This window comes from Hippopotamus amphibius, chromosome 1, assembly GCF_030028045.1.
Source record: "Hippopotamus amphibius kiboko isolate mHipAmp2 chromosome 1, mHipAmp2.hap2, whole genome shotgun sequence".
Taxonomy (NCBI): Eukaryota; Metazoa; Chordata; class Mammalia; order Artiodactyla; family Hippopotamidae; genus Hippopotamus; species Hippopotamus amphibius.
This window is the reverse complement of record NC_080186.1, coordinates 228,400,558-228,425,039: the sequence shown is the minus strand read 5'-3', so window position 1 is coordinate 228,425,039 and position 24,482 is coordinate 228,400,558. Positions and strand designations below refer to the sequence as shown.

At 35.9% G+C, this 24,482-nt stretch overlaps 1 protein-coding gene, 1 long non-coding RNA gene and 1 pseudogene across 3 annotated transcripts in view; 2 read left to right on the top strand and 1 right to left on the bottom strand.

The window, feature by feature from the left end:
* NDUFAF2 (NADH:ubiquinone oxidoreductase complex assembly factor 2) overlaps positions 1 to 24,482 on the top strand; it is a 151,333-nt gene that overhangs the window by 21,984 nt on the left and 104,867 nt on the right. The window lies entirely within an intron of this gene.
* The window catches only part of LOC130857339 (uncharacterized), a 54,531-nt gene that overhangs the window by 19,156 nt on the left and 10,893 nt on the right, over positions 1 to 24,482 (top strand). The gene's annotated exons all lie outside the window — the stretch shown is intronic.
* Positions 5,778 to 6,272, bottom strand: LOC130857313 (deoxyuridine 5'-triphosphate nucleotidohydrolase-like; annotated as a pseudogene).

The window sequence follows — 24,482 nt, the reverse complement described above, 5'->3', positions numbered from 1 at the left end:
GCAATTCTACTCCTAAGTATATATCTAGAAGAGTTGATAGAGGTACGCAAATACTTGTATACAAATGTTAATAGCACTATTCACAGTAGCCAAAGGGTGCAAACAATCCAAATGTTCATCAGCAGGTGAAGAGAAAAACAAATTGTGAATATTACTCATCCATAAATAGGAATGAAGTACCGATAAATGCTATAACATGGATGAACTTGTGACGTTAATATGCTACATAAGAGAATAGACAAGAGAGGTCACATATCGTATGACTCCATTTATATGAAATTATCCAAAATAGGTAAATCTGTTGAAACAAAACAGATTGCTGGGGCTATGGAGAGGGGAGAACAGGGAGTGACTGCTTAATAGTTACTGGGTTTTGTTTTGGGGTGATGAAAATGTTTTGGAACTAGACAGGGTGTTTTCACAACATTTTGAATGTACCAAATGCCACTGAATTGTGTGCTTTAAAATAGTTAATTTTATAGACAACTAACAAGAACCTATTGTAGAGCACAGGGAGCTCTACTCAATGCTCTGTGGTGACCTAAATGGGAAGGAAAGCCAAAGAGGGGATATATGTATATGTATACCTGATTCACTTTGCTATACAGCAGAAACTAACACAGCGTTGTAAAGCAACTATACTCCAATAAAAATTAATTAAAAAGTAAAGAATAAAATAATTTTATCTTACGTGAATTTCACTTCAAGTTTTTCTAAATATATATATTAAAAAATTTTTTAAATTTTGTCTGTGTTGGGTCTTCATTGCTGCATGAAGGCTTTCTCTAGTTGTGGTAAGCAAGGGCTACTCTTTGTCACTGTGTGAGGGCTTCTCACAGCAGCTTCTCGTTGCAAAGCATGGGCTCTAGGCATGGGCTTCAGTAGTTGTGGTGCATGGGCTCAGTAGTTGTGGCACACAGGCTTAATTACTCCGTGGCTTGTGGGATCTTCTGGGACCAGGGCTTGAACCCTTGTCCCCCACACTGGCAGGCAGATTTGTAACCACTGTGCCACCAGGGAAGTCCCTCAATTTTTCAAAAAAAGGATAACTAGTTACACTAGTACACAGGGATAATGTTAATATCAGCATCTTCAAATACAGTGTATTTTGAAAAATGTTTGCTGTGAAGTCAGAGCACTTATTCTGGAACTATTTAAAGAAAGTTCTCAAAAAACTAGATGCACTATTATTTTACCTTGTATGCAATGGTGTTTGTTTCTATTCTTTGCCTTTTACAGAAAAGCAAACAATGTTTAGAATTCCAGATTGAGAGAATTTTTTTCTTTATGGCTGGAATTTGCATAATGATTTTTGATGGGGAAATATAAAAAATGTTAGAAGACAACAAGATAGAAGAAAAAAATTAAAATTGTTGTGAATGATTGCTAAAGAGCATAATCTTCATAGTGTTGAAGGATCCAGTGCTTAACAGAGTATGTAATTTGTCAGCATTGAAAATGTGCTAATCATCTGCCCAACAAAAAAGATGAACAAAGGGATTAAAAGAGCTTTAGTCTCTAGCACTCCTTTTCAATGAGAGATGAGTAGACTTAATGTTCATTTGCCACATGTGGTTTCATTAATAGCACTTCAGCTTTTCTCTGCCCCATTTGAGGCTTTACACTTAGGTAAATTCAGCCTCCAGTCAGGCTTGCCAGAGTTTCTGTATGTACTTTCTGTTTATTGAAAGGTTATGTTTCAACACTTTCTAAACCATGTAAAAATGCTTTATTCATAAATTAGCTTTGCTTCATGTTTAAAGTCAGTAAATGACATACTGTTATTATTTTTTTTTAATTTTTTATTTTTTGGGGGGTACACCAGGTTCAATCACCTGTTTTTATACACATATCCCCGTATTCCCTCCCTTCCTTGACTCCCCCCCCTCAAGTCCCCCCCCCACCCTCCCTGCCCCACCCTGCCTCAGTCCTCTAAGGCATCTTCCATCCTCGAGTTGGACTCCCTTTGTTATACAACAACTTCCCACTGACTATTTTACAGTTGGTAGTATATATATGTCTGTGCTACTCTCTCGCTTCGTCTCAGTTTCCCCTTCACCCCCCGCCCCCTCCCATACCTCGAGTTCTCCAGTCCATTCTCTGTATCTGCATCCTTGTTCTTGTCACTGAGTTCATCAGTACCATTTTTAGATTCCGTATATGTGAGTTAGCATACAATATTTGTCCTTCTCTTTCTGACTTACTTCACTATGTATGACAGATTGTAGTTCTATCCACCTCATTACATATAGCTCCATCTCATCCCTTTTTATAGTTGAGTAATATTCCATTGTATATATATGCCACATCTTCTGTATCCTATTTTTGACAAGAAAACTTGGATATCAAAATAAGAATCTTAAGTATCTGTCTCTAATGACAATGAAATGCAGATAGAGGTGGACTTAACTTGAAATGAGAACACACTGCTTCCTTTGGGCTAGCCCTTTTCATGCTCTTTGTGCCCTCATTTAAGAAGATGGTAGGGGGGCCGCGAAGGGGAAACTGGGACAAAGTGAGAGAGTAGCATTGACATATATACACTGCCAAATGTAAAATAGATAGCTAGTGGGAAGCTGCTGCATAACACAGGGAGATCAACTCGATGATGGGTGATGACTTAGAGGGCTGGGATAGGGAGGGTGGGAGGGAGTCGTGGAAGGGAGGGGATATGGGGATATATGTATCAATACAGCTGGTTCACTTTGTTGTACAGCAAAAACTGGCACAACAGTGTAAAGCAATTATATTATAATAAAGAGCTTAAAAAAAAAAAAAGAAGACCCGGGACTCCTACCTGTTCTCTTGCACTCTAGAGCAGAAGTTTTCACTTGGCTCCTTGGTGATGATCCGTCAGTCTTCTCTGTTAGTTCCATGACCAGTGACCATAAAACACCTGAAAATATAAAATATTTTGTGAAACCTTTTGTTTTAGGTTAACTTTTAAATTAAATCTCTGCTCATATTAATATAAGAATGATTACAGAATGGCAGAGATACAGCTAACAGAGAATGGTTAATAGAGTCTCCACAGAGCATCAGAATGAGTCCGAGGAACAAAATACGATTCCTGGTCCACTTCTTTCTCTTATTTTTCTGTGAATCATTACCATATTATACCATGGCCTTTCTTCTAGCAACAGACTCTCTTTGGGCATCCAGCCACCACATGATACTATTCCTGAAGGTTCTATTCTTATTCTCCTTCCTTGGCAGAAGCACCCCAGGGAGGGAGCCAACTTGAGTTCCCCTTCCCAATTACCTTCTAACTATTTCTCCTATCCCACATTCCCATCTATTCCCCTCAAGGCTTTTCTGTGTCTAATAAGTCCAGATGGGCCCAACCTCCTTATACTTTTACTTTTAGGTTATATTTGTCTTTCTATATCTTTAATGAGCTCTGCTTCCCATTTGCCTGTGTTTAAAAATGATTGGGAGAGTGCAAAGAATGACTTCCCTGTGCAACTTTATTTCTAGAGGGAATACCATTGTGAGTACTGTACACTGGTACAGACCCGTAATTCATTGTGTCCATGATATCTGCTCTCCATTTTTATTTTGTAAGACTGCATTGAACTCATTTTTCTCACCTGGGCTGTTCTAATAGTCTTGTGAGACATATTTTCATCGGTCTTCAAAATAGTGAATCCTTATTAAATATAGTTTGATTGGAAGTCATATCTGATAAAATATTCCATCACTTTAGGTATTTAGTAAAATCTAATTACATTGTGATGAATGACAATAAATAAAAAGAAGTCAGAATTTCTTTTATTTAACTATAAAATCTCTTTATGTTAGAGACATTTTTCCTTTTGCCTCTTTTTCTTTTAGGATTTAACCTCAGAATTTATTCTCCTGGCATCCTCAGGCATCATCTGTATCCCCTGATCAGACCTTCTTATACAGTCACCTTATAATGCAGGAGTGTTGCTGGCCCAGTGCCAACTGAGATTACACCTTAAAACAAAGCAAAATAACAAACCTGTTTGCTTACCTACCCTCTAAAGCTGGTATCTCATATTTTTCCTGCAGCTGGACTGAGGATTTAATGAGTTGGGAGGGAATGGAAAGGCTTGATAGGAAGACTGAGGTGCAAGTGTAGGATGGTGTAAGCTACCTGCATGGGTCAGCTGGCTAGGAGAGTAGTGGGAAAGTACCAACCAGGATGGTATTGTCAGAAAGTAGAATTGGAACTTATAAAAGAGTAAAAATGAGCTCATCACCCCATTTTCTTAGTCAACAACTCATAGGATCAGTTATTAACTTTAAATTATCAAATAAGTCTCATTTTAGTTACCTATTCTGTGAATCCTCTCTAGTCATAGTTTAAGATAAGGAATGTAGCTTTAGTTTAATATGTCACTTACTTCTCTGTCAACTTGAGCGAGGCGGGTATTCAACCCTAAGTCTTTAAAGTCTTAAGTAGTCATATTTCTTTTGATTCATTCTGATTTAAGATTATAAAAATCTTGAAAATGTGGTTTTATATTTCTAAATCTACTATATTTAAATCAATGTGTAAGTTCAGGGGCATTGGAATCAGTATAATTTGTGGTTCTTTTTTCATCTCAGCATGAATAACTTCAAATTCAGTGAAGTGTTGTTTGGCTTTGCTTACCCAAATGGTATACTTATCTGATTCACTTCAAAAGTTGCCTATTTTTCCTTTCAGAAATGTCTGTTCTCTCACCAGGAGACTAAAACATTGTGCAGATGTACAGTTGAATACAATGATGCCAATATAATATATGCACTGTTCAATAATTTATTTTGTATCTGGAGTGATGCATCTGTTTCCTTCTTGTGGGAGGGGGTTTGAGCTTCATTTCAATGTCATTTTAGGTACTGGTCCAATTCTTCCATCCAGTTAACCAAAAATGAAAATTTCCATCTGTTCAGTTGCCATTCAGAGGAATGTTTTATCTCTGAAGCACATTATGACAACTAAAATTGACAGCATAATCTGACTTTTTTCTCTTTTATTCCCTCTTCAGATTCTCTTGAGCTTTAACAAGAGAGTATTCTTTTTTGTAGCTGCCTGAGATTATAGGACTTACTCTTTCTTCTCTCTAGTAACTGTAGACCAGTAGAGCATGAATGACTGTCCACTATTCACTGCTTTATTATGTGTTTTTTCTGTGCATTAGTGACCCTACAGGAAACATACTTGTTATCATGCTATTAACAGAACAATGCAAACATAGCATTCTATTTCTGTAAGAGTAAATGTCTGGCAGTACTATTTGGCATTCCATTGAACACAGACTCTTTCCAATTGATGTTTGGAAGATACCGTTACAGGCTGATTTTTATTGATCATTCCGTACTTTAGAAAATTGGCTAAGGAGGCCTTTGGAATACACTGTCTCTAAAGTTTTTTTTAACTGTTTACAAATAAGTTTTATTGCTAAAATGGCAGAAAGATTTCTTTCTGTTATTAATATTTCTGTTTAAATTAGCACCCCCCCCAAAGCCCTTTCTGTTTATGGACTAGGTAAAAATTATAGGTGCAGTGAATTAAACAAGGTCCTGTCTCTCAAAAGAAAGGTTATATCCCTGGAGCAGCATGATCAGGTTAAAATAACTAATTTTTGTGACAATGTAAAATAGACTTAGCAGTACACTAAAACTTCAGCTGTGCTGAGCCCCAGAAAATAGTTACTCTAGATAGCTGGGTTTCTTTGTATTGTCTGCACTGTATTTTTTTTTTTAAGCAAAGTCTTTATTTTCAAGGAAAAAATACATTTTCTCATTTTCTGTTCTCGGCATAAATTTTAATTATTTCCAGTGGAACCAAAACCTCCTGAACTCCTTTCCGTGTCATCTAAAACTTGAAATTCGTCTGTTTCTGGGTAAAAATATCCATTCACAAATGAGCTGTGCAATTCGATCACCCTTTTTGATTTCAAACTTTTCTTTGCCAAAATTAAACAGTACAACACCAACATTTCCTCTATAATCTTCATCTATGACACCAGCTCCTACATCTATGAAGTGTTTTGCAGCCAAGCTAGAACATGGAGCTACTCTTCCATTGCACCCAGAAGGAGGAGCTATCTAAATGTCTATTTTCACAAGGGCTTTCTCCATAGGTGCTACTGTGTAGTCATAGGCACTGTGTAGGTTATAGCCAGTGGCACGCGCAGGCCACTTGGTCGAATTGGTGGCATGCTCTAAGAGCCGGACAAAGCGGAGCTGCATGCCGTCCTCTCCTCAGGCTGGGCCCGCCTGCTGGGGGAGATGACTTGTGCCTCTTGAGAGCAGGGCATGGCAGGGCAAAACGTGAGCACAAGAGGGAGCAGGGGGAACTGCACTGTTAATAAACATCTCCAATACCCTGTACCCTTTCTTGTCTTCTTGAAAATATTATATGATGGTTTATATTATAAATGACCACCACTTTTCTATCCTGTAAAGTATTTGTGCCTTCATAGCCCTTTTGAAGTATATTGGGTTGTTTCCATCTGTGTTATTTATTGTACATGCCTGTGTTCACTAAGTTTTTCTGTTCTTATTGTAGTTTATTTTTTTCTCTTTTCCCATGCTGTTGGCTTACACATGTCCCTTTTTACCTTCCTATGTCTTATGTACCTTCCTATAGCAAACATGATCTCCTATGGATCAAATCAATGAGTAAGTTATATTACTATATTCCAATGATATATTATGCTACCCAATGTAAAGAATAATACTTTAAAACTGAAATTGATGTTTTCTTACCATATGAAATCTTTGATATAATGGGTAACCAACTGTAGACTACTCAGTATATGGAGTATTTCAACCCAAAAGCTGTGATTGTAAAAATCCATTGGAATATCATATAAGGGAGTAAAAGAGCATTTTTGAGAGTGTTAAATGTCAGAACTAAAAGATTTCAGATCTTAGATTTTTTTTAGATGTAATAATATGAAAATTTACATATGCTTTTTTGTACTTTATGGGAGGCCGGGTAAATTTAAATCTAGTATTTGAGGTCCTTGGGATCTCATTATCCTAGAAATTCTCCTGTTAAACTATTATTGATGTCTCAGCTTCATTTGGAATGCTTTAATTTGTCAGAGTCTACCCTTATGGACAGTTTCCTTGGAGATATGTAAGTAGTTGGCATGTAAGACATAGCCACATCGTTTAAAGGATTATAACTTCTTATAATTTCAGGACTATAGATGTTTATGTTTTAAAGGCATTTTAAACCTCTTTCCTTAATCACCTAAAAATAAAAGAAAGGAAGGGAGAGAAGTAGAGAGGGAAAGAGAGCGAGAGAAAAAAGGAAAGGAAAAGAGAAAAGAGAAGAAAGGAGTGATAAAGGAAGGGAAAAAGAGAGTTGGAGCCAGGTCCTTGCCTTAACTCCCAGTCTTGTGGGAAAAATCAGGCATAATAAGAGTAGGAAAAAATTGCTAAGAGAATTCAGAAGTTGTATGTCTAACTATTTCTTTCAATCCTGGGGAAGACTGAAAAACAAAAACAAGCTGTGGTTCTTGAAAGCAAAGTAGGAATTTTGTAAATGGAAGAAGGAAGGGAGTGGGATTAGAGATGTATTCTAGGAAGAAGAAATGGTGTGAATTGGTTCTGTACCTACAGATACTCACATACTGTTTTTGTTTGTTATTCTAGTACTTAAGAACTTATAGTATGAAATCTAAATGTTATTTTATTCAGTAAGTACATATTGATAGCATATTTTACACACAGCAATGTACTAGAGGATATGGAAGACATGAAAAATAGGTCAGATCCAGTCTTGTCCACACAAGCTGTCTGACACAGTTGACAAACTCTAAGGATGGGCACCCAACCAGTCCTGAATTTGGATCCTAGCTCAACCACTCAGGCTCTATGATTCACTGACAAATATTTGTTGAGCACCTACTATGTGCTTGGGATACTGTGGTAAGCAAGATATAAAAGGTGCATTTCTCTCATGGTATTTTAATTTTTTCCCCTAGGTTTATTGAGATATAATTGACATACAACATTGTGTGAGTTTAATATGTATAACATGATGATTTGAGACATGTATGTATTGGGAATTGATTACCACAGTAGGGTTAGTTAACGTCTCCATCACCTCGCATAATTACTTATTTTTTTGTAGTGAGAACATTTAAGATCTACTCTCTTAGCAATTTTCAAGTATATAATACAGTATTGCTAACTATGCAGTTCATTAGGTTCCCAGAACTTATTCATCTTACAACTGGAAATTTATACTTTGACCAACACCTTCCCATTTTCGCCATCCCCCACTCCCTGGCAATCACCACGCAACTCTGTTTCTATGAGTTCGGCTTTTTTAGATTCCATATACAAGTGAGATCATGCAGTATTGTTTTTCTCTGCCTGATTTATTTCACTTAGCATAATGCCCTCAAGGACCATCACTGTTGTAGCAATTGTCAGGATTTCCTCTTTCATGGAAATGGCTGAATAATATTCCATTGAAGATATATACCATATCTTTTGTATTCATTTATCCAGTAGTGGACACAAGGTTATTTCCATATTTTAACTAAAGCTGCAATAAACATGGTAGTACAGATAGCTCTTTGAGATACTCATTTCATTTCCTTTGGATATATACCCAGAAATGGAATTGCTGGATCACATAGTAATTCTTTTTTTAATTTTTTGAGGAATCTCCTTATTGTTTTCCATGGTGGCTGCACCAATTTACATTGCCACCAGCAATGCATAAGGGTTCCCTTTTCTCCATATCCTTGCCAACATTTGTTACCCCTTGTCTTTTTGAAGCTAACTGATGTGAGATGTCATGACATTCTAATTTTAGAAGAGGGAGACAGAAAATAAACAAATAGATAAACAATATTCTGTCAGGTAATGAGAAGTGACATGAAGAAATGAACTGGAATATGTGATAAGCAAGGTAGGGACAGGGACATGTGGAATTTGCTTTTGATTGAATGATCAGGAAAGGTCCCAAAGCAGGAGCGGTTTTCTACTTCTAGAGCAGAGAGAAAGCTTATGGCTTGACTCTAGTGAAAAGGGAGCGTAATATGAAATGAGATCAGAATATCTAAGGCAAGACCAAATGATAATGAGTTTGGCTTTTATTCTGATTGTATTTGGAAGCTTTTGAAAGATTTTAAGCGAGTTTCCCTGCTTAAAATATAATGGCATGATAGGATTTGCCTTCTAGCATTTCAACTTTTTAAAAAAAGCCTTTTTGTTTTGTTTTATAAAATTTGATGTCCAGAATGGAAGTAGAGAATGAGTTATACCATTTGACTTTTCTGTTCAATCTAGAAAACGAGGAATATAAAATAAAATTGTTATTGGTTAGTAACCTCAGTGGTGATGCTGTCATCCCTATGAGACTGAGTGTTCCTTGAAGATAGATGGTGTATCTTATTCATCTTTGTATCCCCAGCCCCTTAACATCGTTAACTGGCACTTTTACAGGCAAATCACTTTGTGCATATTGAAGAACACGTAGTATCTCAGCCCCGGAGAGACATACAAAGAGCTGTTTCAGGTCAAAGACACATATGTAAGAATTTAAAGCTTTTCTGAAACAAGGTGGGTTTCCCATAGCACTGAACCTGCAATAGTCCAGTCAAGTCCCTAAGTCATCCTTTATTTCAGACGCTGGAATACTAAACTTGTATGGCTATAAAATGTCTTTTGCTTCAGTAGGACTTCAATATTTATTCTTTTACTTAGAAGACTGTATTTAACACATAATCAGTCATTCCTGGAGCTGTGTCTAGAGTAAACCTTTACTGGAGTGAAGGTATTACCATCTAGTTAGTTAATATTGTAATAGAAACATGACCTTTTATTTATTCAAACGGAATGATCATTTACATCAAAGCATTTGACTTAACAGAACTTCCAATAATACTAGTAACACTAAGTCTCCGGTTTTGAAATAATACAGTAGAAAGAAACTGTCAATCAGTGTTTAGTTCCTAAGGAACTAATGTTCACATTTCTCAAACCTTGATAACTGGTATTACTAAGAGCAGTCTTTGTAAGAAAGATTAATAAGCGTGTGTACACAAATATTAGTAAAGGTATTTATATACATTTTTATTAATAATGCCTAAAATTTGTATCGCACTTTACAGCCTTCCGAATACTACATTTACATCTTACTCCTCTTGATGTCCAAAATGACCTCTCAAGATCTTAGAAAAATTGCTTACATTCACTGACCCTCAGTTTCATTACCTATAAAATTAGGATAATTCCACCTATCTTAAAGCATTGTGACTAGTAACTGAGTATGTAAAGGACTCGGTATGTAGTAAGTGATCAATAAATGATAGTATTACCGTCATCACCTTCATCATTATATTCATGAAACATTTTAGGCACATATTGGCTCGTTGACTTAGCTCATGAGTGACAGAATCAGGATGTGAAAGTAGGTCCTTCTCATTCCAAAGCTAATGGTCATCTCTTTCTATTGTTATCTTGTCCATAGAGGCAGATCATATTAAAGTCTGTAGAGAAAGTAGCATTAAACAAGGCAGTGAAAGATAGGTTACATTTGTAGCATCTAAGTCTTTTTATGAACTACCTTTATTGTCTCTCTCACCAGGTTTTCAAATTTTATTATTTATTTCCCTAAGTGTGCGTTCTGCTTGAGCTTTTTCATTCCTGCTGTTTGTGTCTTTTTACATTATCATTTCTACGTGTTGTACATATTTTTATGTGGTCTTCACTACTAATCCATGCCTTTTATCATTATTGTCATGGTTTACAGCAATTCTCTATATTTTGTTAAAAGTCTCTAGCAGTGTTTTCAGATCACAAAGTATTCTTATGTTTTACAGAATAGAAGTTTGCCAAAGCCAATACAGTTGAGGAACAATTTGTTCAGTAAAGTTGCGTAGATTATCTAATAAAACACAGAACTTCGTGGGCTTTTTATTTACTATTGTGCACTGAGAATCTCCAGGAGGGAAGGTGGGTATATAGTGGGCAGGATATAGTATATAACATCTCCTAAGCTAATTTGGCCAAAGAATCCTTTTTTTTTTTTTTCCTCCCCCCCCCCCCCCGCCAGAGCATTTCTAGAGATTAATTTCATTGGGACACACGGATCTACGGCAATGATTGCCGGAAAACTCTGGACCCATTATATCAGAATTGGTCAGGGTTTTTTAAGTTCCACAATTCCTAGGCCTCACCCCAGTCCTATTAAAACAGAATCTTGGAGAAGTGAGGTAACTGTGTTGCTTTGATCAGTGACTTCATACTACCATAGGATTAAGTCCAAGATGCTTAACTTAAAAGGCATTTTAGAGGATCAGGCCCCTGCCTCTCTGGTGAGCATTATCTCACTCCCCTCTTCCCCTGGCTCTCGACCGTAGCCTTCAGCCCACTGGAGACTTTTCTGTTCCTCCTCTGTGTATCATTCTGGGCCTTTATGCACATTTCCCTCGCCTCTAACTGCCTTCCCCTTCTCCTTTTCTCCTTTCTGCCTCTAACCTTTCCGTCAGCTAAGTACTCTTCGTTTACTTCTCATTTAAATACATCTTCCCCAAGGAAGTGGGGAAGTGGTTGTTCATTGTGGGCCTACTGTGGCTGATGCTGGTATTTACCTCCCATCAGACATTCATTCCTTCTTTCTTAACAATAAGAATTCTTATTTTTATCTGGGGCACATTGCTGCATAACAATGACTATATTCTCTCTTTTCCTTTACAGCTCCTTTTGCATTATGATTAAGTCTTGGGAAATGAAATAAGTTGAGTGTGACTTCTGGAAAGTATCATGAAAGGGAAGATACATGCTCTTCTTTGCCCCTTCCCTTTCCTCCTTCTGCTGACTAGTATGTGAATGTGCTGACTGGCACTTGAGTAGCTGTACTGGGTCATAAAGTGGCACTGAGGACCACAGAGCAGCCAGATAGAAGGGGCCTGGCTTCGTTATGACTGCACTCTACTACCATATCAGCCCCAGACTCTTTGGCTTCTATATTTCCTTTATGTGAGAGAAAATAAGCTTCCATCTTTTTTTAAGCCAGTGTTACTTACTTACTCCAGTGTGTATTTTTACTCTGATATAGCTGCTCTTTATCTGAGCCTCTTCTTGTGTTTGGATAATTGCGTACCTTGTGAGTCTTACTAGGAGGCAAAGTCCCTCCCACAGTAGAAGAGCTGTATAATCACTCCCTCAGTTTCCCTTGTAGCTGGGATATGATGTGTGATCTAGACTTAACCAGTCTGAAGTGTCTGTCTCACTTTTGAATTCACGAGTTAGTGATAGGAGCAATTGGAGGCAGCAGTGAATTCTTCCTGGCCGTGGCTATAGTAGATAGAACTTCTGGGGGTGGGCAGCAATGGAGCATTCAGGTTGGAGACACCATCCTTTGTTTAGGGCCAGTGAGATGCTAATTGTAGCAGCTAATGCTTGGTGATAGCAGCAGTAAGGTCTTCACTGGACTAGTTATGTGGTATCATTTTCCATGTTTTTCTCTTTCCTTACATAGTTTCTGAGCCTGTTTCTTCAGCATGCCAACAATTCTGTGCACTATCTAACATTTCCTTTTTGGTTAAAACAAAGGAAAGGTTTCTATTGCATGCAGTTAAAATCCTTTACTGATATAGTCATGACTGGTCTTCCCTAGCAGATTATAAACGTTGTTCTGACAGCACATACTGATGTCTTCTCATCAGTATATCCCCACGGTACCTAGTATCTCAGTGTATCCCCGCGCAGTGCCTGGTATGTTCATTAAGTGCTCAGTGGTTTTTGTTTTTGTTTTTTTGTTTTTTTTTTTTCAGTAAACAAGGAATCCATGCCTCAGATCTCAATTCTCTTTCCTACCCCAGTAATTTCACTTTAGCTTCATTAATCTTCTGAAGTTGCTCTTGGTAGGATCACTGCTGGTATTCTGCTTTCCAAATCCACTGTCTCACTCTAACTTGATTAACTTCTTTAAAGCTTTGAAAATACTATTCCTTCCTGGTTCTTATTTTACCATGCTGATTATTTTCATTTCAGGTTTCTGAAGTTATTCCTCATTATCTGCCAGCAGTTATATTTTAGTGATCCCCCAGAATTCTTTCTTAAGTTCACCCACTCCTATGGCATCAGTTACTATACATGATTGATGACTACCAAAAGTTACTTTCTACCCAGACCTCTCTTTTGAGCTTCAAACCATTATATTCAACTGCCTACTCAGTATGTCCATCTGGATATCCCACAGACCTCTCAAACTCAACATATCCTACATGCCTAAAATTAAACAAATTTTGTTGTCCTTCCCCAACAGACAGATATTAGAGATATGGCTATTAAATAATTTGCTTAATCTTATTACCAACAGATAAGCTGAAATTAAGTTAATAAACATGGTGCAAATTCACAGTTAAGACTTATTCTCAGATATTTTTTCTTTCTTTAGTCTAGTACTTTTGTTTTTTAAAAAATTTATTTTGTTAAAGTATAATTGATTTACAATATTGTGTTAATTTCTTCTGTACAGAAAAGTGATTCAGTTATACACATATACATTCTTTTTCATTTTAGTCTAGTACTTTCTATTTTTCTATTAATGTACAATTAAGACTATTGGTAATTTCCAAAATTCTGTTTAGTGCCAGGACTTTACTACTGAGAGTAGACACATAATATTGCATGCAATTAGTATTGCATGTTGAATAGATCTAAACTGTAGAATATATTTGCATCTATATTAGTCTACATTGAGAAATCATTTTAATTACATTTTAAACAATTTTAATTTACCATGTTTAATAGAATTTTTAAATCTGTTTGAAGCAGAAGTTAGCTTTCAGAAAAATGTGGTATAAAACATGCAAAGAAATGGGACATAGTAATTGAAAAAGTAGTCAGGTTAAGTCATATTTATTTCTTACATAAAAATTTCACCTGTAATCTCTTATTCACGTTGACATTTTCAATTAAGTGTTTTGAAAATGATAACAATAATTTGCTTTAACCAATTTGTATCTTTCTTGAATTCTCTAGGTAGCAATCATGTAAATAGCATGACAGGCAATTTCAGTTAGAAAGCTGTTTGTTCAACAGTTTGGTTACCTTGTAAGCAAAACTTCTTCATATTGGGGAATTATTAAACCACATAAACAAATAAAAATTGGTTGTTAATGTTGCAAACATTCAAACAGAGAAGTTGAGAAAATTATTGAAATTTGCTGAGTAGCTTTTTATATTTAACCACCCTCAGAAAACAGCTGATGCAAAAAATGTTAGTGCAGTTTTTTTTTTCTTAATTTATGGAAGAACAGTAGTCTTTTTTGGATTTTAATTCTGTTTGTTGTCTTTTGTTCAAAAGTACATAAAAAGAAATTTTTCCCTTTATAATAATTTCTTTCAACTCTCTTAAAATACCTTATTTTCCCTTTGTTGATACATTGATAAAATGTTCTGTGCATTGTATACCTGGATTATATTAAAGCTAATGGATTTATTTGTAACTGTTATTCTTTTGTATTAGACATCTCTTTGAAGGTTTGAAGATTCTGAGCAAACCAGCTTTTAAATTCATTGCTGTGAATATACTTGTACAGTCATGTATTCTATGGGCTGTTGCTGTGCATCACTGGAGCCTAGCCAAGATATCTTTTGGTCCTGATTGTTCCCAAGTTTATCTCTTCCTTTTGTAGAGTTAGGAATTCACGAGAGTAACATCAGCATTCAAAGGAGTAGTAGAAAACACAAAGCTAGAAATTTGAAAATGTACTGAGAAGTTTCAGCGAGGTTTATATAATTTATGTGTATGTCATGTACAAAGCGTCTTTATAGGTATTCTCTTTTATACAACTGACCTTGAGAAAATTCCTATTGGAAATTGTGGAATTTGATTGTAGGCCATGTTTTAGTTTTTATTTTGGCATAATTGTTACCCTTATTTGAGCTTATTTTGGAAATACAAAGCTAATAAACTTTCTATTATTGTTAGTTACCTATATAACAGACCTTGGGTTTTATAAGTCTAGGATAATGTTAAACTCTAACCACATACAGGAAGAAGAAAATTTCTTTTGCATATGTTTAATATTCATTGAATGCTCATGATTTAGACATTAAATAAGTATGTAGATTCTCTGTTTCTCCAGAAGTTTCTTGTTCATTACCTATTGAGACCAAATTGAAGTAGAAGAACTATCACAAGCAAGGTTGACTTTTGGCACATTTTCTGACTTTGTTCTGAAATAGATATGCTTATATATGAACTCCTATTAACCCTGAAAGTGTATACTGCTAATGGTAGAATTTTTTTAAAAAATTGAGTGACTGGACTTCCTAGGTGGTGCAGTGGGTGACAATCCACCTGCCAATGCAAGGGACACGGGTTCGATCCCTGCCCCAGGAAGATGTCACATGCTGCGGAGCAACTAAGCCTGTGCGCCACAACTATTGAGCCTGCGCTCTAGAGCCCGTGAGCCACAACTGTTGAGCCCATGTGCCACAACTACTGAAGCCCATGCTCCTAGAGCCCCTGCTCTGCAATGAGAGGCCACTGCAATGAGAAGCCCGCGTACTACAATGAAGAGTAGCGCCGCTCGACGCAACTGGAGAAAGCCTGTGTGCAGCAAGGAAGACCGAACATAGCCAATAAAATAAATAAATAAATAATTAAAAAAAAATTGAGTGACTGAACCAATATATACTTACCTGATGTACTATTTTTAATTACTTTAAAAATGTTACTAAATATAGTACCCAATCTCTTATATATATTTCTATATTTAATAGGAGATTCATGGAAACAAGTAGATTGTTTAGATATTTGTTGACCGTCACCACTACTCAAAAATCTTTCCATATTATTGCACAGAAAATTTTTTGTGTCAGAATAGCAATCATGCTCTAAATTTCCAGGCTTCTTAAGGGATGACTTAAAATCTGAAGGGAAGAAGTTAAACAACAACAATAATTATGAATTATATTTTAATAAGTAAATTTTTGCTAATAGGATTTTTTTTTAGAACTTTTATTGAGATACAGTTAACAGACAATATACAGCATATATTTAGAGTGTACAATTTGCCATCCCAATCTCCCAATTCATCCCCCCTCAACCCTCCCCGCTTTCCCCACATGGTGCCCATGTGTTTGTTCTCTACATCTGTGTCTCTATTTCTGCCTCGCATTTCCTCTTTCATAGTTGTTAGCATTTGCCTTATGTACTGAGGTACTCCTATATTGGGTGCATATATATTTATAATTGTTATCTCCTCTTCTTGGATGGATCCCTTGATCTTTATGTAATGTCCTTTCTTGTTTCTTGTAACACTTTTTATTTTAAAGTGTATTTTATCTGATGTGACTATTGCTACTCCAGCATTCTTTTGATTTTCATTTGCATGGAATATCTTTTTCCGTCCCCTTACTTTCCATCTGTATGTGTCCCTAGGTCTGAAGTGAGTCTCTTGTAGGCAGCATATGTATGGGTCTTGTTTTTGTATCCATTCAGCCAGTCTGTGTCTTTTGGTTGGTGCATTTAGTCCATTTACATTCAAGGTGATTATTGATATGTATGTTCCTATTATCATTTTCTTAATTGTTTTGTTTTTGTTTTTGTAGGTCCTTCTCTTCTCTTATGTTCCCCGCTTAGAGAAGTTCCTTTAGCATTTGTTGTAGGGCTGGTTTGGTGATGCTGAATTCTCTTAGCTGTTGCTTGTCTGGAAAGCTTTTGATTTCTCTGTCGAATCTGAATGAGATCCTTGCTGGGTAGAGTATTCTTGGTTGTAGGGTCTTCCCTTTCATCATTTTAAGTGTATCGTGCCACTCCCTTCTGGCTTGCAGAGGTTCTGCTGAGAAATCAGCTGTTACCCTTATGGGAGTTCCCTTGTATGTTATTTGTCTTGTTTCCCTTGTTGCTTTTAATAACATTTCTCTGTCTTTGATTTTTGTCAATTTGACTACTATATGTCTTGGTGTGTTTCTCCTTGGGTTTATCCTGCCTGGGACTCTCTGCACTTCCTGGACTTGGGTAGCTATTTCCTTTCCTATGTTAGGGAAGTTTTCAACTATAATCTCTTCCAATATTTTCTCGGGTCCTTTCTCTCTCTCTTCTCTTTCTGGGACCCCTATGATGCTAATGTTGGTGCCTTTAACATTGTCCCAGAGGTCTCTTAGGCTGTCTTCAGTTGTTTTCATTCTTTTATCCTTTTCTTTTCCGCATCAGTGATTTTCACCATTCTGTCTTCCAGGTCACTTATTTGCCCTTCTGCCTCAGTTAATCTGCTGTTGGTTCCTTCTAGTGTATTTTTCATTTCAGTTATTGTGTTGCATATCTCTGTTTGTTTGCTCTTTAATTCTTCTAGGTCTTTGGTAAACTTTTCGATCTTTGCATCCAGTCTTTTTTCAAAGTCCTGGATCATCTTCACCATCATTATTCTGAATTCTTTTTCTGGAAGGGTGCCTATCTCCTCTTCATTTAGTTGTGTTTCTGGGGTTTTATCCTGTCCCTTCATCTGGTACAAAGTCCTCTGCTTTTTCATTTTCTCTATCTTTCTGTGGCTGTGGTTTTCAGTTCCACAAGACGAAATACTGCTGATACTGCTTGATACTGCTGTCTCGGTAATAGGATTTTTTAGATGATTCATACAGAAGTAAAAATAATTCACTTTTTTTTTAAAATGTAAAAGTAGAAAAAGACAAAAGGCAGCAGAGGTAGGGAGTGGGATGCTATGTAAGTTGGAGATGCAAAAAGCTGAAATTACACAACTATATATTGGGGGAAATAGGACTAATTTCAATGAAATCTTGTTGGATGGTTGCATGTGTATTGAAATTATAATAATGACATTTCTGGTAGGTGTCAGCCAAGTAGCATGAAAGATGGTAGCAAATAACTATGAAGTGGGAAAACTATGGATTAACTATCAGGAGGGAATTTGAAGCTTTTTTCTTTTTTGACCCATTTTGCAGTCTACTACACTAATATATACTGTCTTGAAGTGTTGTATTTCTTAAGGTAAAGATAAGTGCTTGAACAGTTACCGTGGTTTCCCCTGCTGTCATGGTAGGGTCTCTGGGACAGTACTTTTCCCAAAGCTGGAGGATCCCAGATCAAATGCTACTTTGTTTTTTAATGATCCAAATGTCACCTAAAGTGGCTAAAGCTTTTAGTTTTAGATATAAACTTGACTTATGAATCTAGATTATAGTAAAGGAGTTTGAGTTTAGGGGCCAGTGTTATGTTGGAAAAGTAAAGAGTAACAGTGATTCTTAGGTGTCTGTCTTTTAAAGAATTGATAGGTTGCTTGTGCCTGGGTAGCCTGTACCTCTCACTGCACCTCTGATGTATCTGGAATGTTTGGCCCCTGAGTACTTGGCCAATCTTGATAACCATCGGCACTATCCCAGCAAAAGTACTTATTTTCTCCTCTCTATCCCTCTTTTGTAGTTTAGGGGCTCAACATTTGCCTCTGATCATAAATACCTTCTTTTCTCTGTTTTTAGTTCTTCTCTTTTTATTCCTATTCTAATAAGATGAGTTAAGCATGAGACAGGCTACAATAAATAGTAGGTTCCAGTAAGTCAACTATATTCCAATAAAAATTAAAAAAAAAAAAAGCAACACAGTAGGTTCCACAAGAATTGACTATGTGCTAATAAAATTATTGTATTTTGGAATAGCACAAATTCGTATTAATGTTATGTTGACAGTGTGTAAGAGTGAAATAAAAAGCTCATACTCGAAGAGTTAAGCATGGGAATCCTTTCTCTATAAACTTATAATCTAAATTAAAAATCTTTGTAGAAATTTTGAACTAAAATGTAATCAAATAGATTATTGATTTGGGTTTTCTTTGGGCATACTGGTAATTTGTTATAAATTGACTTTTGCTAAATCAGATAACTGTAGAATTTTTGGACTAAAATAGATGTGCATTTTCAGAAACAGCAGTAGTAATTACAGGTGTTTCAGAGGTTACTAGAGCCAGCTTGCACTGGCTAATAAGAGCTAATTGTTAACTTTCGGGAATTTTGTGTGCTGGTTATTCAATACAGATATTAAAAATTAAATCATATAAATGTATACTTACATTAAAAACAAAGATAATAAATACTTGAAATTCATTATAATTAATTGACTACCTTTTACTATTATCTGTGTTCTTGAGGTTATTTATGCCTATTGTATCTTTTTTCAGTAAATTTATTTATTTATTTATTGGCTGCATTGGGTCTTTATTTCTGCACGTGGGCTTTCTCTTAGTTGTAAAGAGCAGGGGCTACTCTTCATTGAGGTGCCCAGTCTTCTCATTGTGGTAGCTTCTCTTGTTGTGGAGCATGGGCTCAAGGCATGTGGGCTTCAGTAGTGGCATGTGGGCTCAATGGTTGTGGCTTGCAGGCTTTAGAGTGCGGGCTCAGTAGTTGTGGCGCACGGGCTTAGTATCTCTGCCGCATGTGGGATCTTCCCAGACCAGGGCTTGAACCCGTGTCCCCTAGATTGGCACGCGGATTCTTAACCTCTGCGCCGCCAAGGAAGCCCTGCCTATTGTATCTTATATAGTAGCCCACCACTATATAATGGTGGGCTACTGTGCATCTCTTCAAACTCCATGTTCAGTGACATCACATTAGTAGCTTGAACTTGGCCATGGTGGGGAATTTATACAAATTAGCAAATGCTGCAGATCAGAGCTTGATATGTTGTTGTTTTGTTGTTTTGTTGATATGTTGTTTTGTTGATTGTCTGCACTTAGAAAAAAGTTAATGCATAGTGTACCTATAGTTGTTATATTGTACATTGCATAAAAATTGAGGAAATATTCTTTCAATATTAAAAAATTATAGTCCAGTAAACATTCATAGAATTATACCCAGAGAGCTGGTTGTTAAGTATTTGCCAGCATACCACAGGTTTAAATTAGTCAAACTTTGTTAATTTTTTAATTAATAAATTAGGATTTAACATAAGTGCTTTAAAATTAAGCTACACAAATGATAATAAAACATATTTTTATTCATCCATTTTAAGTTACTACCCAGAACATGAGGTATATTTATGCATTTATGACAAAAAGCTAGCTTGTAGTTTTCTTAAATCTTAATATCCTCAACAACCTTTATATTAGAGGTTCCATAAGTGACTGATCAAAGTAACAGAAACTTTTAAAACAATGACAACAAAAACATGAGTTGTATCCTGTAGATCCTGCTTCCATAGGTTTATGGATGGCCTACGAACATTGGCATTTTAGAAACCTCCCCTGGTGGTACCAATTATCAGCCAGGCCTAGAAATCCCTGTATGACAATTTCCAATGCCTTTTTTTGCATACTTGAAGACCTTTACTTGAAACAAGTAAAATAAAAAAGATAGAAGGAATATTTGCAATTTTTGTGCTGTTCATCTGTTGAGTTTAATGACACTATCGCATGTCTCATGTTGGTACTATTAGAATACCATGAACAATATACTGCGAAGATCTTTTCAGTTTCTGAATAAGAAAGTTTTATCCAAATAAAGTATCCATACGCACACAGAGTCTGAAGATTTGTTTTCTTGTCCTGATTCTGTCATTTTGGGGTTCTGTTGCCTTGCATATGTAATTCTTATTCTCTTTAAAAGCCTGCATTTCCTCGTCCATTGTATAAAGAGATTATGCTAGATAATCTTAAAGACAGAAAAGATGATTGAGCAAAATATTACCTTTCATTCATAGGGTTTTATTTTTCAGTGCTGCTTCACAGTCTACTGAGTGTCTTAACCCACAAAGAAAATTAGAGTGATTGCAATTTTTCACTTATTTGTTTTTCTGTATGGTGGTGATGATAATAGAGCATATCATTTTAGTGTTATTTTGGAGTTTTGGCAAGTAAATATATTAGTATTTAAAAGAACTTCTGGCACAAAGTATGTGCTATATAAATATTACCTGCTTTTTTACCTTTTTCCTTTTCCTTCTCCTCCCTCTTCCCTGTACTTTTCCTGCCTCTACTTCTTCCCCTACTGTAGCTTACTCTTTGTTTTCTGTCACTTTCCTTTTCATGGAGTGTTGATGGTTCATATTAAACTACCACCCTTTTCCTTCTTCACTAGTGGAGTATTGAGAAACAGTCTTTAAAAGTGCAGTATACTTCAGTAAGTTTATAACAGATTAAGAAGAATTTTAAGATCTCTTTGCTAAGACTTCCTTTTCCAGCAACATGACAGACTAAAACCTGAAAATCTCCTCTGCTACAAAATATTTCACAGTGCTGAATGAAATACAACTTTTTAAAAATGTCCAGCTGAGATACATATACATATGTATTTTTTAAATAAATAATTTTTACATATACTGTTATAAATAAGATTAGCTTTATTTTTGCTTTTTTCATACTGGCCTTCTATGCTTTTAGTATCAGATTATGCTAGCTTCTTAAAAAGGACTGAGGCATTTTTCCTCTTTCTCTATTCTTTGGAATAGATTGTTATGAAAAAGGGTTACCTGTTCTTGTGTGTCCTGGAAAATATACCTGTTAGGCTTTCCGAGCTCAGTGGTGATTTTTATGGGAAGATTTTTGACAATAAATTCAATTTCTTTAATAGTTTTTCCAGTTCTTCTTTGATCCATTTTTATAATTTATATATTTTGAAAAATTGCTCAGTTTAACTTTTCAAATTTATTGGCATACAATTATTTATAATATTCTTACACTTTTACATATATTTGTGTACATTTAATACTGTTTATTTATGCCATCCCATTTAAAACTTGACTAATTAATAAGAAATTTGACTGTAATTCTTTGAAGACCCAGCTTTCAATTTTGTAGTTTCTTTTTTGTTTATTTATTTTGTATTTCATTAAACATTATTCTCTTCTTGTTATTTCATTTATTATCCTTTTTTTGTTTTCCTCTCCTGCTGGTGTTATTTTTTTAATTTCCTGAATTAAATTTTAGATCATCAATTTTTAGCCTTTTTGTTTTTTGATAATAAACATTTAGGGATATACATTTTCCTATAAATAATAATTTGGATACATCTCTCAATAGTTGGTATACTATACTGTGCTTGTCTGATAGTTTTTAACTGTCATAATTTGCACTGTGAATTCTTTTTTTTTTTTAAAAAGAATTCATTTATTTGTTTACTTATTTATTTATTGGCTGCGTTGGGTCTTTGTTGCTGCACACGGGCTTTCTCTAGTTGTGGTGAGCGGGAGCTACTTTTGTGGTAGGCGGGGGCTACTCTTCATTGTGGTGCGTGAGCTTCTCATTGTTGTGGCTTCTCTTGTTGCAGAGCATGGGCTCTAGGCACGCGGGCTTCAGTAGTTGGGGCATGTGGGCTCAATAGTCGTGGCTCACAGGCTCTAGAGCTCAAGCTCAGTAGTTGTTGTGCACGGGCTTCGTTGCTCTGCTGCATATGGGATCTTCTAGGACCAGAGCTCAAACCCGTATCCCCTGTGTTGGCAGGCGGATTCTTAACCACTGCACCACCAGGGAAGTCCCTGTGAATTCTTCTTTGACCCATTAATTATTTTGAGTTTTTTTTAAAGTTCCCAAATGTATTAAGACATTTGGTTTGGTGCTGCTTTTATTACTGATATCTCATTTCTAACATTTTGGTGCAGTATAAATTTCTTATTGCTGCTGTACAAATTACTACAACTTTAGTGGCTTAAAACACACAAATTAATTTTCTTACACTTCCGAAAAACAGAAGTCCAAAATCAGCCTCTCTGGGCAAGAATCAAGGTGTTAGTAGGGCAGTATTCCTTCTGGAGGCTCTAGAGAAGAATCTATTTTTCTCTCCCTTTTTTTGGCGTCTGCTGGCTGCCTGCATTTCTTGGCCTGTGGCTCCTTCCTCCATGTTAATATCTCTCTCTGACCCTCAAACCTCTGCTTCTTTACTCATATCTTCTTCTCTTACTCTGACTCTCCTGCCTCCTTCTTATCACTCTTGTGATTACTTTGGGTCTAGTAGGTAATCCAAGATAATCTCCCCATCTCAAGGCTCTTAATTTAGTCACGTCTACGAAATCCTCTTTGCCGTAAGGTAACACAGGTTCCAGAGATTAGTACATGGACATCTATGGAGGGAGTATTGTTCTACCAATTGCAGGCACTATGTTTAGAGTATGTTCATGTAACATATACTTTTTGGTATTTTTTGAGACTGTCTTTGTAGCCTAGTGCATCATTAAATTTTATTAAAATTCCATATGTGCTTGAAAAGAACCTAGTTGTGGATATGTGATTTGCTACAAGATCATGTTTACAAAATCAAGCTTTGTTTCTTTATAGATTATGAGAGTAGTTAAGATTTCTCATTTTTTTCAATGCTAGTATATATCAGCTTATAGTTCTATCAATTTTTGCTTTATGTATATTGAGACTCTGTTGGTTGGTGTGTTTAGCTTCAGGATTATTTTACATTCCAGTAAAATTTCCCTTTTATCATTAAGTAATGACCCTTTCAAAATCTGTTAATGCTTTTATCCATGTTAACACTGCCTATACCAGCTTTATATTGCTTAATAATTGTCTGGTATGTCTTTCTTTATCCCTTTTTTTTCTTTGTTTTAATTTTTTAGGTAAATCTCTTATAAACAGCATATGAGTAGATATTTTAAAATATTCTGAGATTTTTTAGTCTTTTAATAGGTGAGTGTAATCTTTTTATTATGTATTGTCTTAAATTTATGATATATTTGGACTTATTTCTATCACTTTATTCATGTTTTCTGTTAATTATGCCTTTACTTTCTTTTGTCTTTACTAGCCCTCTCTGATTGATATATTTTTCTATGTTATTTCCCCTCCCCCACCTCTCTGCCTTTACCGTTTTGGGTGTTACACATTCTGTTTCTCTTCCTCAGTATACTATTAGGTATGTAACATGCATGTTTGACTTAACAAAGTCTGAAGTTAATATCTTCTTCAGACCAAAATAAAGACCTTGAAATTTCACCTTTGAATACCATCCTCTTTTGCACCTTCCTTTTATTCTTTAGCATCATTTTAGTTTCCGTTTGTTTTTACATGCCTTTCATATTAGACAGGGTTACCCAGAGAAGCAGAAGCAACAGGAGAGAGAGAGACTTATTTTAAGATATTGGCTCATACAATTGTGGAGGCTTGGTAAATCCAAACTCTGTGGAGTAGACGAGCAGATTGGAGATCCAAGAATGAATTACAGTTCAAGTCCAAAGGCAGTCTGTTGTCTGAATTTCTTCTTGCTTGGATGAAGTCAGTCTTTATTATGGTCTTCAGCTAATTGGATGAGACTCACCCATATTATGGAAAGTGATCTGCTCTGGTCAGAGTCCACCAATTTAAATGTTAATCTCATCCAAAATGTGCCTTCACCAAAACATCCAGGATAATGTTTGAGCAAACGTCTGGGCACCATGGCCTAGTAACGTTGACACGTTAAAATTAACCATTACACTCTCCAAATTGTTCAGTTTCACTATTACTGTTATAAAGATTCTGTGCTTAATTTAGCTTTACCAGTATGTTTGCCAGTATCTGTTCACGTAATTTCTTCTTGCATTTCACCCTCCT